General features: G+C 48.9%; 1 non-coding gene across 1 annotated transcript; it reads left to right on the forward strand.

Moving 5' to 3' along the window:
* Positions 1-5,759: 5,759 nt before the first annotated feature.
* trnal-uaa (transfer RNA leucine (anticodon UAA)) lies at positions 5,760-5,879 on the forward strand. The gene is made up of 2 exons: positions 5,760-5,797; positions 5,834-5,879. It is a non-coding gene; the product is annotated as a tRNA-Leu (tRNA).
* Positions 5,880-15,922: the final 10,043 nt, after the last annotated feature.

Genomic DNA, 15,922 nt, shown 5'->3' on the forward strand with positions numbered 1-15,922 from the left:
ATTCATAGAAATAAATCTTTGTTACCTGTACAATTTGTCATGTCGTTCATAGATATATACATTGCACGTCTTAACATTACAAAGAACAGATTGAATTAATCGAATTTACAGTTATCCTATTTACAGTTCCCTTTATTAACCATCCAGCCTCTTATTATTTAGATGTGGTTTCAGCGGAACCCACCTAGTGAGTGGGTGCCCTGTTATACGATAACAAATGAACCTTCTTTTATCCCCAGTTTATGGGGTTACCATTGTCCATTTGACTGTCCTGTCTCTGGGATAGCTGTCTGCATCCCCATGGTGAGCAGGAACTGCTGGATCTTCACTGGGCTGAGGTAGCTATCCAGCTCCTCACTGGGGTCATTTACCCGCTCTGGTGTCATTGAGCCAAGGCAAGGGTCCTCACCATCCAGTTCTGTGTCTGACAATGGGATTGTCAGAGGATCACAGCTTTCAGTTACCTGGAGTTGTGGGGCAGTGGGTACCCCCTGGTTCTCACTAGGTGGAGGGTGGACTTCGGGGTTCCGTTGTTTCCTGGTTGGGAGGAAATGCCCTCCTCTTTATCTACGGCGCTTTGTCTCTTCTTCTGGTGGTGATGACCTTCTTTGCGCTTGTCTTCCCCATCCGAAGAGCTAGCCATCTCTCCCTCGTGCAGTTACCTTTTCCCCCTTTGCTGAGAGGCTTTGGGGGCCTGGCAGGATTTTCTCTTCCTGTTTTTAACAGGTATCCGCTCCTCTGCCTTCTCGATTACCTCCTCCTCCATTGCTTCCATCGGCCCAGCTCGAGCTAGGATCAGCTGCTGTGTCTCTCCACTGGCTGCTGCCTCCTCCACTCCAAGCCTGTTCTTCTTTCTGGGTGCCACCAGTCTCCGTTTCCCTGCTGTCTGGGTGGACCTTGCTGGTCTTTGGGGATCCACAGCTCACATTGCCACTTCCAGCCATCTGTGCGTAAGTGGGCCCCCTCCCGTCTTGGGCAGGTCTTGTACATGTGGCCTGCCTCTCCGCACAGGTTGCAGCTCTTTGCTTCCTGACAGTCCTTAGTCAGGTGAGCGTCCTGTTTGCAATTCCTGCAGATGGTCACCTTACAATCCGCCACCATGTACCCCGCCTTCCCACAGGATCGGCACACTTTCGGCTGCCCTGCATATGTCAGGTAGCCTCTGCTCCCTCCAATTGTGAAGCTCGAGGGTGGGTGGAGAATTTCCCCATTACCATCGACCCTCAGAGTTACCCTGACCTGCCGCTTACTAGTCCAGATCCCAAAGGGGTCAATCACATCGGTGGCTTCTCCCTCATCTTGGATCTACCTTCCCAGGAAGGTCAGGACATCAGCCGCTGGAACATAGGGGTTGTACATATGGATTGTAACAACCCGACTCCTCTGTGCAGGAAGCACACACAATGGGATCGCCGACAAGATGGAGAATAGTGGCTCCCCCTCCTTCTCCTTGAAGACCTTCAGGAGCTGCTCACACTGCTTCACACTTCTGAAGGTCACGTCAAAGTAGCCTGCACCAGGAAAATCCTGCAGGCAGTACACATCTTTTTTTTATTTCAAAAATATACTTTATTTGTAAAATATTCATAAAATAATTTGATGAACTGTACATTTGGTAATGCCATACATATGTCAACATTTACATACACTGCTGAATTATCGTTATTGTATACAGGTCTGTGCATTTCTTGCTCATATGCCCATATATTGAGCTGAGGCGTCAGCAGAGCCCAAACGACTGCATGGGCCCCCTGTTCTTCTTTAGACAGGCAGATGTTAAACGGTGGTCTTTCCCCACCGCGCCTTGGCGGCAGCTGCCCCAAGCTTCAGCGCGTCCCTCAACACATAGTCCTGGACCTTGGAATGTGCCAGTCTGCAATACTCAGTCGGGGTCAATTCCTTCAGCTGGAAGATCAACAGGTTTCGGACCAACCAGAGAGCATCCTTCACCGAGTTGATGATCCTCCAGGCGCAGTTGATGTTCGTCTCGGTGTGCGTCCTGGGGAACAGGCCGTAGAGCACGGAGTCCCTCGTCACGGCGCTGCTCAGGACGAACCTCGACAAATACCACTGCATTCCTCTCTGGACTTCCTCTGCATAGGCACATTCCAGAAGGAGGTGTGTGACAGTCTCGTCCCCCCCACAGCCGCTTCGAGGGCAGCGTGCGATGTGGCAGAGAGTCCGGGCGTGCATAAATGATCTCACAGGTAGAGCCCTTCTCACCATCAGCCAAGCCATGTCTTGGTGCTTGTTGGAAAGTTCTGGCGATGAGGCATTCTGCCAAATGGCTTTGACAGTCTGCTCAGGGAACCACTCAACAGGATCTGCCCTCTCCTTTTCCCGAAGGATCTCAAGGACGCTACGTGTTGACCACTTCCTGATGGACTTGTGGTCAAAGGTGTTTTTCTTCAAAACTTTCTCCACGAAGGACAGGTGGTATGGAACGGTCCAACTACTCGGAGCATTCCGCGGCAGCGAGGCCAGGCCCATCCTTCGCAACACAGGGGACAGGTAGAACCTCAGTATGTAGTGACACTTGGTGTTTGCGTACTGGGCATCCACGCACAGCTTGATACAGCCACACACAAAGGTGGCCATCAGGGTGAGGGTGGCATTGGGAGTGTTTTTTCCCCCATTGCACCGGTCTTTGTACATAGTGTCTCTTCGGACCCGGTCCATCTTTGATCTCCACATGAAGTGGAAGATGGCCCAGGTGACTGTGGCAGCACAGGTTCTGGGGATAGGCCAGACCTGTGCCACATATAACAATACTGAGAGTACCTCACACCTGATGATCAGGTTTATTCCCGCGATGGAGAGCGACCATTGCTCCCATCTGCCTAGTTTCTGTCTCATCTTCCTGATCCACTCATCCCAGGTCTTGGCGCACGCCCCAGCCCCCCCGAACAAATACCCAGCACCTTCAGGCGGTCAGTCCTGATGGTCAGTCCAGTTCTGATTGGTCAGTCCAATTCCCGAAGAGCATGGCCTCGCTCTTGCCTCGGTTTACCTTGGCCCCCGAGGCCCGTTCGAACTGGTCACAGATGCACAGGAGTCTGTGCACGGACAGCGGATCCGAGCAGAAAACGGCGCCGTCATCCATGTACAGGGAGGCCTTAACCTGTAGGCCCCCGCTGCCAGGAATAGTCACCCCTCTCAGGCTCGCATCCTTCCTGATGGATTTGGCAAATGGTTCTATGCAACACACAAACAAGGCAGGAGAGAGAGGGCAGCCCTGCCTGACTCCAGATCTAACTGGGAAGCTATTTGATTCCCACCCATTGATTGAGACTGCACTGACAATGTTGGTGTAGAGCAGTCTGATCCAATTTCCGATTCCCTCCCAAAGCCCATTTTGGAGAGGACATCCGTCATATATGTACGCGATATCCGGTCAAAAGCTTTCTCCTGGTCCAGGCTGATGAGGCAGGTGTCCACCCCCCTGTCCTGCACGTAGGCGATCATATCCCTGAGGAGTGCAAGACTCTCAAAGATCTTCCTGCCCAGTACAGCACAGGTTTGGTCAGTGTGGATCACCGCTCCCAGAACAGACCTGACCTGGTTGGTGATGACCTTTGACAAGATTTTGTAGTCTGTGTTTAACAGTGAGATCGGTCTCCAATCTCTAATTTCGTCCCTCTCCCCCTTCTGCTTGTAGATGAGGGTGATGATGCCTTTCCTCATGGATTCACTCATGGTACCTGCCCGAAGCATACCGACATACACCTCCAGCAGGTGCCGGCCAATCAAGTCCCAAAGAGCGGAATAGATCTCGACCGGTAAGCCGTCGCTTCCGGGAGTTTTATTCTTTTCGAAGGACTCGAGGGCCCTGGTCAGCTCATCCAGAGATAGCGGCTGGTCCAGCCTCTCTCGTGTTCCGTCATCTAGGACCTCTGTGATAGAGGACAGGAACGACTGGGAGGCCGCGCTGTCGGTCGGCTTCGCGTCATACAGACTGGCATAGAAGGATTTGCTGATCCTCATGACGTCAGCCTGTGATGACGTTACCGAACCATCTTCTTCCTTCAGGCTGCTGAGCACGGAGCTGTCTTTGTGCACCTTCTGGAAGAAGAAACGTGAGCACGTCTCATCCTGCTCTACCGAGCGGACCCTGGACCGGAAGATTATCTTGGAAGCCTCCGAGGCAAAGAGCGAGGCTTGCTGGCCCTTCACCTCCTTGAGGTCCTCCGTGACATCGACCCCCAACGTCTGCAGCAGGAGCAGGTTCTGCATACTTTTCTGGAGTTGGGACAGTTTTCCCCACCTCTGTCTCGCCTCCTGAACACCTTTGAGGATGAAGAACCTCTTGATGTTCCCTTTTACTGTTTCCCACCAGTCTGCTGGAGACTCAAAGAGGGGCTTCGCGGTTCTCCAACCTGCGTAGTCCCTCTTCAGCTCCTCAATGTTTCCCAGGGTCAACAGCTTTGTGTTCAGCTTCCACGTTCCCTTGCCCGCCCGCTGCTCGTCCTGTAGGTGACAGTCGGCCAGCAGGGGGCAGTGGTCAGAGAAGAACACCGGCTTGACGTCGGTGATTCTGACCGAGAACGTTCGGGACACAAACAGGTAATCTATCCTTGAGCGGATAGACCCGTCTGCCCATGACCAGGTGTATCTACGCTGCGCTCCATCTGCAGGGGTGCTGAAGACGTCGTGCAGCTTTTCATCTTTTACCGTGTCCATCAGGGCTCTGGACGTGGCGTCCAGTTTACTGACCCCCCCCGCCGGATCGTCCATCTGCATCAATGTTACAGTTGAAGTCTCCGGACAGAATGACCGGCCTGGACGTAATCCGTAACAGTGGAAGCTGCTGCAGGACGGCCAACCGTTCACTCTTACCTGCTGGGGCATACATGTTGATTAGTCTTATGGGACCGTTTCTGTATTTAACATCTGTGACGAGGAGACGCCCGCCCACAACCTCCTTAACCTCGGAGATGGTGAAGTTGCCTCCCCACAACAGGATTCCTAGGCCTGAGGAGCGGTTATCGTTGCCCCCCGACCAAACTAATGGCCCATGGGCCCACATGCTCGACCACCTCCTGTAACTGCTGAGGTGCGGTATCCCACACTCCTGCAGAAACAGGACATTGGCTTTGACGCTGACCAGGAAGGCCATCGTTGAAACACATCGCATAGCCGATCTGATGCTACGCACATTGATGCTAGCAATTTTAAACCCCATTTTAACAGTTTACAGGTTTACCAGTGTCCATTTGCTGCTGGTCTTGCCCCTCTGGGGTAGCTGCGTGCATCCCCGTGGTGGCGGCAAACTGTTGGACCTTCCCAGGGCTGAGGTGGCTGTCCAGCTCCGCGCTGGGGCCATTACCGCACTCTGTTGTCTTCGTGTCGGGCCCATGGTCCGCACTGACCAGTTCTCCGTCTGACAGCGGGGCTGTCATAGGACCGCTCCTCCCAGTTACCTGGAGCTGTGGGCCGGTGGGCACCTCCTGGTTCTCACCGGGTAGGGGGAGGCTTTTACCCATCCCCTCGAAGGGATCGTCCTTTCCTTCTTGGGCGGTGCTGCCCTCCTTTCTCCCCATGGTGCTCTGTCTCTTCCTCTGATGACGACCCTTCTTGCACCCGTCCTCACCATCGGAAGAGCTGCCTGCGTCTTCGACTTGTAGGTGTCGCTTCCCCCTTCGCTGGGTGGCTTTGGGGCCCCCGAGAGGTTTTCTCTTCCTGTTTTTGACTGTGATCCAGTCCTCTGCCTCCTTTGATTCCTCCTCTTCCATCACGTCAGGCTCACTGAAGTCATCTTGGTCAGGATGGCTGAGTGGTCTAAGGCGCCTGATTTAAGGAGTGTTAGTCCTTGCTCTGCATCTGGGCTTGTGAATTCTGGTCCCTTTCTAGGGGCGTGGGTTCAAATCCCACTCCTGACATGTCTCCCTTTGTGGGCGGCACGGTGGCACAGTGGTTAGCACTGCTGCCTCACAGCGCCGGAGACCCGGGTTCAATTCCCGACTCAGGCGACTGACTGTGTGGAGTTTGCACGTTCTCCCCGTGTCAGCGTGGGTTTCCTCCGGGTGCTCCGGTTTCCTCCCACAGTCCAAAGATGTGCGGGTTAGGTGAATTGACCATGCTAAATTGCCCGTAGTGTTAGGTAAGGGGTAAATGTAGGGGTATGGGTGGGTTGCGCTTCGGCGGGTCGGTGTGGACTTGTTGGGCCGAAGGGCCTGTTTCCACACTGTAAGTCTAATCTAATTTCCTCCATCTGCCTTGAAGGAGCTTGGATCGGCTGCTGCACCTCCCCGCTGTCTGCCGTCTACTCCGCTAACGCCTGCCCTTCCTTCTGGGTGCCTCCGTTTCTGGTGCCTTGCTGGTCTTTGTCGATCCACGGCTCGTATTAGTGTTGCCACCTCCGGCCATCTGTGCGTAGTTGGTGGCTCCTCGTCTTGGGCAGGCCTTATACATGTGGCCCGCCTCCCCGCACAGGTTACAATTCTTAGCCTCCTTACAATCCTTGGTCGGGTGGCCTTCCTGTTTGCAGTTTTGGCATACGGTCACCTTACAGTCGGCCGCCATGTGGCCTGACCTCCCGCAGGTTCGGCACACCTTCGGCTGCCCTGCATACGTCAGGTAACCTCTGTTTCCTCCGATGGCAAAGCTGGAGGGTGAGTGGAGGATGTTCCCGCTGGCATCGACTCTCAGGGTTACCTTGACCTGTCTTTTGCTGGCCCAGATCCCAAAAGGATCAACCACATCAATGCTTTCTCCTTCATTGAGGGGCAATGCAGAATGGACAGGGATAGGGGATCTAGGTTACAAGGAAATACCAGAACAGGATCTCGAGGGGGGAGGGAGGGTATTCTGATAACAAAACTTCATTATGAAATTGACACAGTAAATGTAAATTTACTGTCAATACTGACAAACAGAAAGGCAAAATGACACATTCACCAAGTACAGGAAGGATATCAGGAAAATATTTTGATGCAGAGATTGGAACTTAGTGAGTGCTGGTAAACTGGGTCCTCCATTCAAAATGGGACAGAATTACTTCTTGGAATTTGAACTGGTCTGAAGCAAAAGAGCAAATTAGGATCAAATAGTCATTTGAGAATATTGAACTGGCCTGAAAAATGCCCGGTGTTTGGCAGCTTTTCATTTTGCTTTCATCAGGATAATTGTAAAAGTACCAATCAAAGGAGAAAAACATGACATTGATATTGCATATGAGGAAAGTGCTGACACCCTGAGGTGTTGTCACTATGAACACGCCAGTTTAAATATTGTTTCCCTTTGCTGTGACATTTCTTGTAAATTGTCCTGATGCATGCAAGACAAAAAGCTTCAACAAAATGTTTTGTTTTTCGCAACATTCAAATTAGGATCAGTTTGGAGAGAAAGAATGAAGATGGAAATGTATTAAGTTAACAATGAAAATTGATCTAAATTCAGCAGAGACCAGGATAGTTTCACCTTGAACTTAAAACAGGAATTACCAGGTGAAGTTTAATCACTGGACTGAGTTAACCACCTTCAACCAGTTTGATTGTTTGAATTGTCCATCAGTTATGTTGATTACTCCTGGGATGGGGAGGGCATTGACGTGTCTGCTATTTATTGTCCTTCCCTAACTATCCTGGAGAGGGCGATGGTTAGTCATGAGATTCTTGAAGAGGATCTGACAGAGTGACAAGATCATAAGACATAGGAGTGGAAGTAAGGCCATTCAGCCCATCGAGTCCACTCCACTGGGCCTGAGTGCAACTGTCCCTCAGGAGAATGAGCTGTGGCACAAGGGAAAACCTGAGAGTGGTGAAAAGGCTGCGCAGGGGCTGAACCAGGTTTGACGAATGAGCTGATGTCCTTCTGAGCTGAGTTGCAGACTCAGGCTTTCAGGGCCGCACAGCTTACACTGTTACTGACCATAGCTCCATGATTGATGAGACCTGCCCCAGGAGAACATCCACAGAAAGCTGCCTCCTGTGTGTCTGATGCGTCTGTGTGTCTCTCAGACGTGACTGAGCAGGCAGCAAGAGATCCCCCTCCCCCACTTTCACCGATCAACTTACAAACTCCTTCCGGGGAAAGCATTCAGCACCAGCCATCGCCTGCTTCAATGTGTCCTACACCCCACCTCAAGACAACAGACCCCACTGCCCCTGCCCCTAACATCTGCTCTCCATCTCTCTCCTGAAGGCACTATCTCTGGCTGGGAAACATCTCGAGCCTCCCCAGGTGGTCTCATTCCTCCAAGTGTGGGCTGGGATGGTTAAACAAGGCAGGCTGTTGGACTGGGAGGTGTCAGCCTGGTCTCAGTGGGGAGCAGTCTCCCCTCACTCACAATGTTGCAGACTGGGTGGATGAGCCATTGGGAAATGCAGGGTTACAGGGATAGTGCAGTGGTTTGGATCTGGGTGGGATGCTCTTCGGAGGATTGGTGTGAACACATTGGGGTGAATGGCCTGCTTCAACGTTGTACAGATTCCATCATTACATGATTCTATCACTGAAGCAAATTATCCAGGCTGAGAATGCAGTGCAGCGCTGAGGGAGTGCAGCACTGTCAGAGGGTCAGTACTGAGGGAATGCAGCACTGTCAGAAGGACAGCACTGAGGGAGTGCCACACTATTGGAGGGTCAGTACTGATGGAGTGTTGCACTAATGATGGGTCAGCACTGAGGGAGTGCAGTACTGTCAGAGGGTGAGTACTGAGGGAATGCCACACTATAGATAGTTCATGCTGAGGGAGTGCTGCACTGCTGGTTTGTCAATATTGAGGGAGTGCAACACTGTCAGAGGTTCAGTGCTCAGAGATTATCTTTCAGATGGGATGTTCTGATGTCTGCCCTCTCAGGGGACAGTAGAAGATGCCATGACACTATGAGAAGAGCAGAGCAGATCCCCATAAAATATGCCTTTTAAAAAATGCCTGGATGAGCGCCTGAAATATCCGAACATTCAATACCTTGGGCCCAGTTCTGGAAAGTGGGCGGAGAGTAGATTTAGTTTTGCCTTGGTGGGACAGACATGATCAGATGAGGGACCTCTTCTACACTGTATGATTCTCTGATTCTGTGAAACCTCTGGCTGATGACCATGTTCTGTCCGCCCTCGGCTGATGAGTCAGTCTCTCCTCCATGTTGAACAGCACTTGGAGGGAGCTCTGAGGGTGGTGAGTGCACAGAATGTACTCTGGGTGGGGGACTTCAATGTCCACAATCAAAAAGGAATTTAAAAAGCATCGGGTTTGTTAGGTATTCGATACAAATATTCAAACTGATATTTCTGCCAGTCCAACGCTCACTTCTCCTGTGCCCTCACCCACGTGACCCTCCCCTCTCCCCTCAGCAAGAGCATCAGGAGATCAGAATGTGTGTAGTGTGTTTGAGACAGTCCACAGAGGAGACACAACTTTAAATAGAACAGGGCTGAGCTGGCAGGACAAAGGTCATTGTCAGCACTGAATTTCAACTCCCTTCCTTCATGAGACTGGCCTCTGGGAGACTCTGAGGTTCAGGGGTTAAGGCAGGTTACTATGACACTGTAGAGAGAGAGAGCTTCACTCTGTACCCAAACAGTGCTGTCCCTGTCCTGGAGTGTTTGACGAGGACAGTATGGAGACAGCTTTATTCTGTTTCTTATCCTGTCCCTGTCCTGGGTGTCTTTGGTGGGAACAGTACGGAAAGAGCTTTACTCTGGATCTAACCCTATTCTGTCCCTGTCCAGGAGACTGTTTGTTGGGGACAGTGTTGAGTTGTAATAACAAGCATAACCTTTCAAAGATATTGAAAACTTTACTGGCAGTGGGTCTTTACACCGTTGGTCATTTTGAACGTGTTCTGGTCCATATCGGGGCAGGGAGGGCTGAGGACCAGGAAAAGTTCTACTTCACGTTTAAAGATCAACAATATTGATGGAGCTGCCTGTGCCAAGGACTCCCCAATAGTCCCTCCATCTTCCAGGAGAGCATGGCACAGGGCTGTGAGAGTTCACGTCAGCTCCCCCAAACAGTTTGGATAGTGTGTGGCTGAGTTGCTTCTGTTTGTGGGAACTGAAGAAGAGGATGTGTCCCTTTGGGATGACAGAACTCCCAGGAGTTGCTCAGAGGGATCCAGATGTTGATCCTTTCCCTGGAACAGCAGGTGAAAAGCTGTTGCATTGCTCGGGCTCCTTGATGCCACACACCATCAAAGAGACCTTGGTGTTAAGGGCTGTCACTCTGCCCTCACCTCACTCTCATGGTCAGGGAGGACTCAGTCCACTGACTCACGTTTATCTGAATGAATTCCGCTTGTTACCGATCAGCCCATCTGACCCTCCCAGCCCGTCTATATCCTCATGTCATCTTGTACTGCTTCGGGACACCCCCATTCGGGAAGGTCAATAAATGGAAAGCACGAAAACTTTAATTCAGATATTGAAGACAATTACTGTTTTAATAGAGGAATGCGTATCTTTCATTTGTAAATGGGATCAACATTTCTTTATTGAGTTAAAGTGACTCAGATTAAATACATCTGCAGTGAATGTATAAATCTACAACAACTCCCACAGAGGATGTTTGGATTGGAGGCTAAGATGAAAGTATTGGTGACACATCAGAGAGGTGCGGAGATACCTGGAGACTTTGTTCCAGAACGATGTTATAAGCCTCAGGACCAGGCAGTCCGATTCCATGTGTATTAAGGGGCAGGAGGGTATGACAATGAGGAGGGCAGGTAAGGATTTGGAGAGCACTGTAGGACAGGAAAACCCCCCACTCTTGCTGTAGTTGTGGGTATGCTCACCGAGCTGGGGAGTTGATTTGTAGACATTTTGTCCTCTGTCTCGGTGACATCTTCAGAGCTTTGGAGCTTCCTGTGAAGTGCTGTTGTGCTGTGTCTTCTGGAATTTATTTGGTTCCATTCCTGCTGTTTCCAGTTATTGGTTCCGGATATTCATTGCAGTGGTCAGTATACTGGGTCTAGGTCAATCTGTTTATTGATGGAGCCCATGGATAAGTGCCATGCCTCTATAAATTCTCTGGCTGTCCTCTGTTGAGCTTGTCCTATGATCATAGTGTTGGCCCAATCGAATTTGCGGTCCTTGTCATCTGTGTGTATAGCTACTCGGGACAGCTGCTCATGGGGTTTAGTGGCTCGTTGGTGTTCATGGATGTGGATGGCTAGTTGTCTGCCTGTTTGTCCGAGGTGTTTCATGCAAATGTTGCATGGATTCTTGTAAATTACATCTGTCTTTCACACGATGGGTATTGGGCCTTTTGTTCTCGTGGGTTGTCTGAGCGTGACTGTCAGTTTCTGGGCAGTTTATGAGTGGTTGGAGGTCTGTGATGTTTTTATATAAGGTAGCGTGGCTAGTGGGTTAGGTCGTGGCATACCCTCATCGCGTTGTTTGTCTGTTAGGCATCTGTGGATGAAGTTGTGGGAATATCTGTTCTTGGCAAAGTCTTTGTAGAAATGTTCTTCTCTTTGCAGATTGGGAGTGCTGCAGTGGGTTGTAGCCCTTTAGAACAGGTTCCTAATGCAACTTCCTAATGCTTCTTCTGTTTGTGGGGAGGGATCAGGCAGAGAGGAAGAGTCATTGCAGCCATTGTGCAGCATCCACTGTCAAGTTGTCCCATTTCCAATCCCACTGCAATGTCATTGTCTGCCCTGAGACCAAGCAAATGCTCCCATCACAAGAGGCTCCATGGCCCGGAGGACTGTGAGAGTGAGCCCTCTCCATTCAGCTCGATCATCAAGCTCCAGCCTTCCTCATATGGTGGCAGCCAGGAGAACCCTGCCCATGGGAGATTCCACACACACTCCCTCCCTCCCTGCAGGGAAAGATGATTCCATGACCCTGCTTTCTCTCGAAAATGATCCAAATTCAAGTGTTGCTGAAAAAAAGAAACAGTTTGTCAAAGCTTTTGTCTTGCACACAACAAGACAATTTGTAAGAAATAGCACAGCAAAACTCTGGAGACCCCAATGGGTCAGGCAGCATCCATGGAGTGAAAGCAAGGCAAAATAAAATGCTTTCATTTGTCTCACTCAAGTACTATATTCTCAAATGACTATTTGATCCTGATTTCCTCTTTTCCTTCAGGCTATTGAAATTCTAAAAAGTATTCCTGTCTTTTTATGAATAGAGCACTCTGTTTATGATTATTCATCATTCAATTCCAATAACTGCATCAAAATGTTTTTCCTGATCTCTTTTCAGTACCTGGTATATGACTGGAGAATATGTCATTTTGCCTTTCAGTTTGTCTGCACTGATAGTCAATCTACATTTACTGTGTTTATTTGTTTAAGAATTTTTGAACATCAGAATACCCTCCCTCCACTGTTGACATCCTGTCTGGCCTTCACAGAATCACAGAATTGAGGAATTCCTACGGAGTGGAAGCAGGCCACACAGCCCAGCAAACTCATACCGACCCTTTGAAGGCCATCCCACCCAGACGCACACCTCCCCCACCCTATTCCTGTAATCCTGCATTTTCCATGGCATTTTTCATTTGCTAGCCTGCACATCTCTTGTGACCCTAGATCCCCTGTCCATGTCCCATTATGTATTGCCCCTCAAAGCAGCCCCTAACTGTGCACCATATTCTAGCCATGATCTAACCATTCTTCAGGACAGCATGAGAGAGCAGCTGATTAAAGCAGATTCCATATCAACATGAACATAGAATACAGCGTGGATGTGAAAAGCGTGTTTCCTTTTCGGGGAGAATATCAAATTAAAACAAGTTCCCTCACAGAAGACCGAGATAAGCAGGTTTTTTTTCTTGAATAAGGTCATAGATCTTTGGAACTCTTCATCAAACATAGAAATGAAACCTCTGAATGCCTGTAGTGAAGTAGTAGATAGCCATTGCTTTCAAGAATCTATCAGAGTAAGGCAAGAATGTGGAATAATCAGGTCAGCCATTGGGAGCAGGCTCAAGAGGATAAATCTCCTTCCTCTGCCCCTAACTCATTTGATCGTGTGTCCAGTTCCACCGTTGAAAGAACAGCGCCTTGAAAGTTTGTGGTTTTCAATAAAGCAGCTGAAGTGGCTACTGGTTTGTGTGGGCACGAATGGAAGGGGACTTTACCCATAATCCTCAGCAGCCGTGCAAGCTCTCTCTCGCCACTAGAGGGCAGCTGCTTCACTGTCCCTGATCAGTAAAACATAAAGTGGGACTCTGCTTGGAGCTGACAGGCTCAATCTGCAGAGACCCAGAGAGAGACAGTGCAGCTTTGGAAGTAGGGTGCTGGGGGCACCACAATGAAAATATCCCCTGTGATAAGAAAAGTACTTTGATATGACTTTTGTTTGTCTTCACAGTGTGTTGTTTTGTTCATTCTGTGAAACACGTAGATGATGTTAGTACTGAGTAGCACAAAGTATATTTCCTCCTCTAACCCCTTTCCAAAACACACCCTTCATCTTGCTTTACTCCTTATTGACTCTTCTACAATTGTCCCTGTTCCCTTACTCCGTCCCAGTCCCTGAGGGATTGATGGTCGGAGTTCATGACCCCGCACTGTGTGAAGGTTGGTGTGAAGTGAGGCCAGTGTGTTGGAGCTTGGGCTCCTGCCTCAGGCCCAGGTGTAGGGACCTGTTCAACAATCTGCACATTGTCCTTTTTGTCTTTCTGACCGTACTGGAGTTTTCAAGCTGCAGTAACTTGCTGGCAACAAGGTGTCTGGTCTAAAATGTTCCCAGCACTGGACAGATCTCTGCGGTTGATTTTTTTCTCTCTCTCTGGAGTCAGCTCTGTATTCAGTGCCTGTTATCATTTTGTTAGAGTTCATACGTCAGCTGCTGCTTCCTTGCTATGGACTTGGAAAAAAAATCATCAATGCCTCTTGAGATTTAAATCATTTAACATTCCAATGATGTGAATGCATCAGTGTTGTTTATAGCAGGGAGCATTTAACATCATGGTTCTAGGTTTTAATGGATCCTCTCTCGTGATAATACAGTTTGCAATGTTTCTCTCCCCTTACATGTTATTCAGATGCTTGCAAACCTGTTATGATGAGGACAGTGTGTCTCCAACACCGTGTGATGGAGTGGATGGGTGTTTGATTTCTCATCTCATTATCGTCCAGTTTCCAAAGAAAATGCTGTAGTCTTTGAAATGAGATTACCTATAATGTGCATGGATTTTATTTTTGCAATGCCAATTTTCATAAACAATATTCTGTTCCATTTTGTAGTTATGTTTGTCAATGAATGTTCGCTGAGATACTGAGAGTTTATACAACATGCCATTTGCCTGTCACCCAGTTGTTGGCTGAAGCCTCTGATTGTTCGGTGAGTCCAAGCCATTGCCTTGCTCTCTGCAGTTATACCATCAACTTGGTTTCTCAGTGTGAGCCAGGAGACCACTGCGTGGTGACTTCCTGTTCCACTGTCGGTGTAAAGGCAAGTGGGAACTGTTGAGGTTAATCCCATCATGAACATCAGAACATTCTGCTCAGCTGGAACTACATCCACTGACTAATTTCTCTGGCCACCATCGCAGTAAAACCAAATCTCTCCCTTTGTCAGCACAAAGAGAAAGTGCCCATCAGATTCCCTCGTGTGTTTAGCCCAATAGGAGCAGCACTGGTAGACCATGCTGTATCAGCCTGGACAGAAACTTGGGCAAACTCCAAATGAAACTGTGATCTTCAATGGATCTGCTGCTACAGGAAATATGTAATTGGACTCCTTGTTAATGAATCACCTCATCAAACTTAAATACAACTGAGAAATTATAAACCAAACCAATTTCCCAAGGTCACAACACAACAAGAAAGTGGGGAACAGACAGATACTGTCCCCTGTCTTTAGGGAGATTGCTTTTCCTATCCCCTCTCCCTCTCTGGGTTAAAATTTTTACCATCCTTTCTGTGTGAGAATATTACTGTTCCTGTCCCCACTCTCTTGGGGACAGGTGGGGATGTCACATCCACCCAGTTCGTTTGTTCCATTTACTCTTCTGAAATGGGGAATCCCTGCTTCGCCATGTGTGTGAGCCATGTGTGAAAGTCCAGCACAGCTCACCCTTCATCTCAATCAGATCACTGGGCTCTAAGGTCGGTCAGTACTGTCTGGACCAGACAAAAGCACTGACTGACTGGAGACAATTCAGATCAAGTCCCAATGAGACTGCTATTGACCTTCACCCTCAAAGCCCACTGAGGGTGTGGTCATTAGACCCAGTGTTGTCACAAAGTAAGTTCTCCCAGAGATTCATGATCCATTCTAGATTTTACACAAGTGTGCAATGTTGTTGGATGACAGGTGGGAAGGCTTGGAGACAAATCATAAAAGGAGAGAGAATTATATTTCTATTATGCCGTTTTTGAGCTTGGATGTTGGAAAATGTTTTACAGCCAATTCAATACTTCCGAAGTCCAGGCATTGTTGTGATGTGGGAATTGTGACAGCCTGGGCAAGGCAGATCATATGGCAGCACCACCCAGAGACTGGAGGCTGCTACTGCAGGCAGGGGACAAACCAGTTGTGCTGTGAGGGAAGGACACTGGAGCACACAAGAACATGAGAAATTGAAGCAGGAGTAGGACTTCAATGACTGTCCATCCTTTCTTAAATACAGGGACCAAAATTGCACACAATACTTCAAATGCAGTCTCACTAACACCCTGTAAAGTTTTAACAAGACTTCTCTACTTTTAAATTCCAACCCCAGACAATAAAGGTGAAAATTCCATTTGCCTTTTCAATTCCTTGCTGCACCTGCACTAACTTTCAATGTTTCATGCACAATACTACCCAGATCACTCTGTACTGCACTTCTTTGGAATCTCTCACTATTTAAATAATAGTCGGCCTTTCGATTATTCCGAACAAAGTGCATGGTCTTACACTTTCTGATATTAAATTCCGTCCACTGTGTATGAGTGTTTCATTTTCAGTTTGGTCACCTCTTTGTGATTGACTGTCTGAATGCATTATCTGTAGTGTGTCCCATTCCCATTTGTTGATGGC

Source organism: Hemiscyllium ocellatum, chromosome 9 (assembly GCF_020745735.1).
Source record: "Hemiscyllium ocellatum isolate sHemOce1 chromosome 9, sHemOce1.pat.X.cur, whole genome shotgun sequence".
Classification (NCBI taxonomy): Eukaryota; Metazoa; Chordata; class Chondrichthyes; order Orectolobiformes; family Hemiscylliidae; genus Hemiscyllium; species Hemiscyllium ocellatum.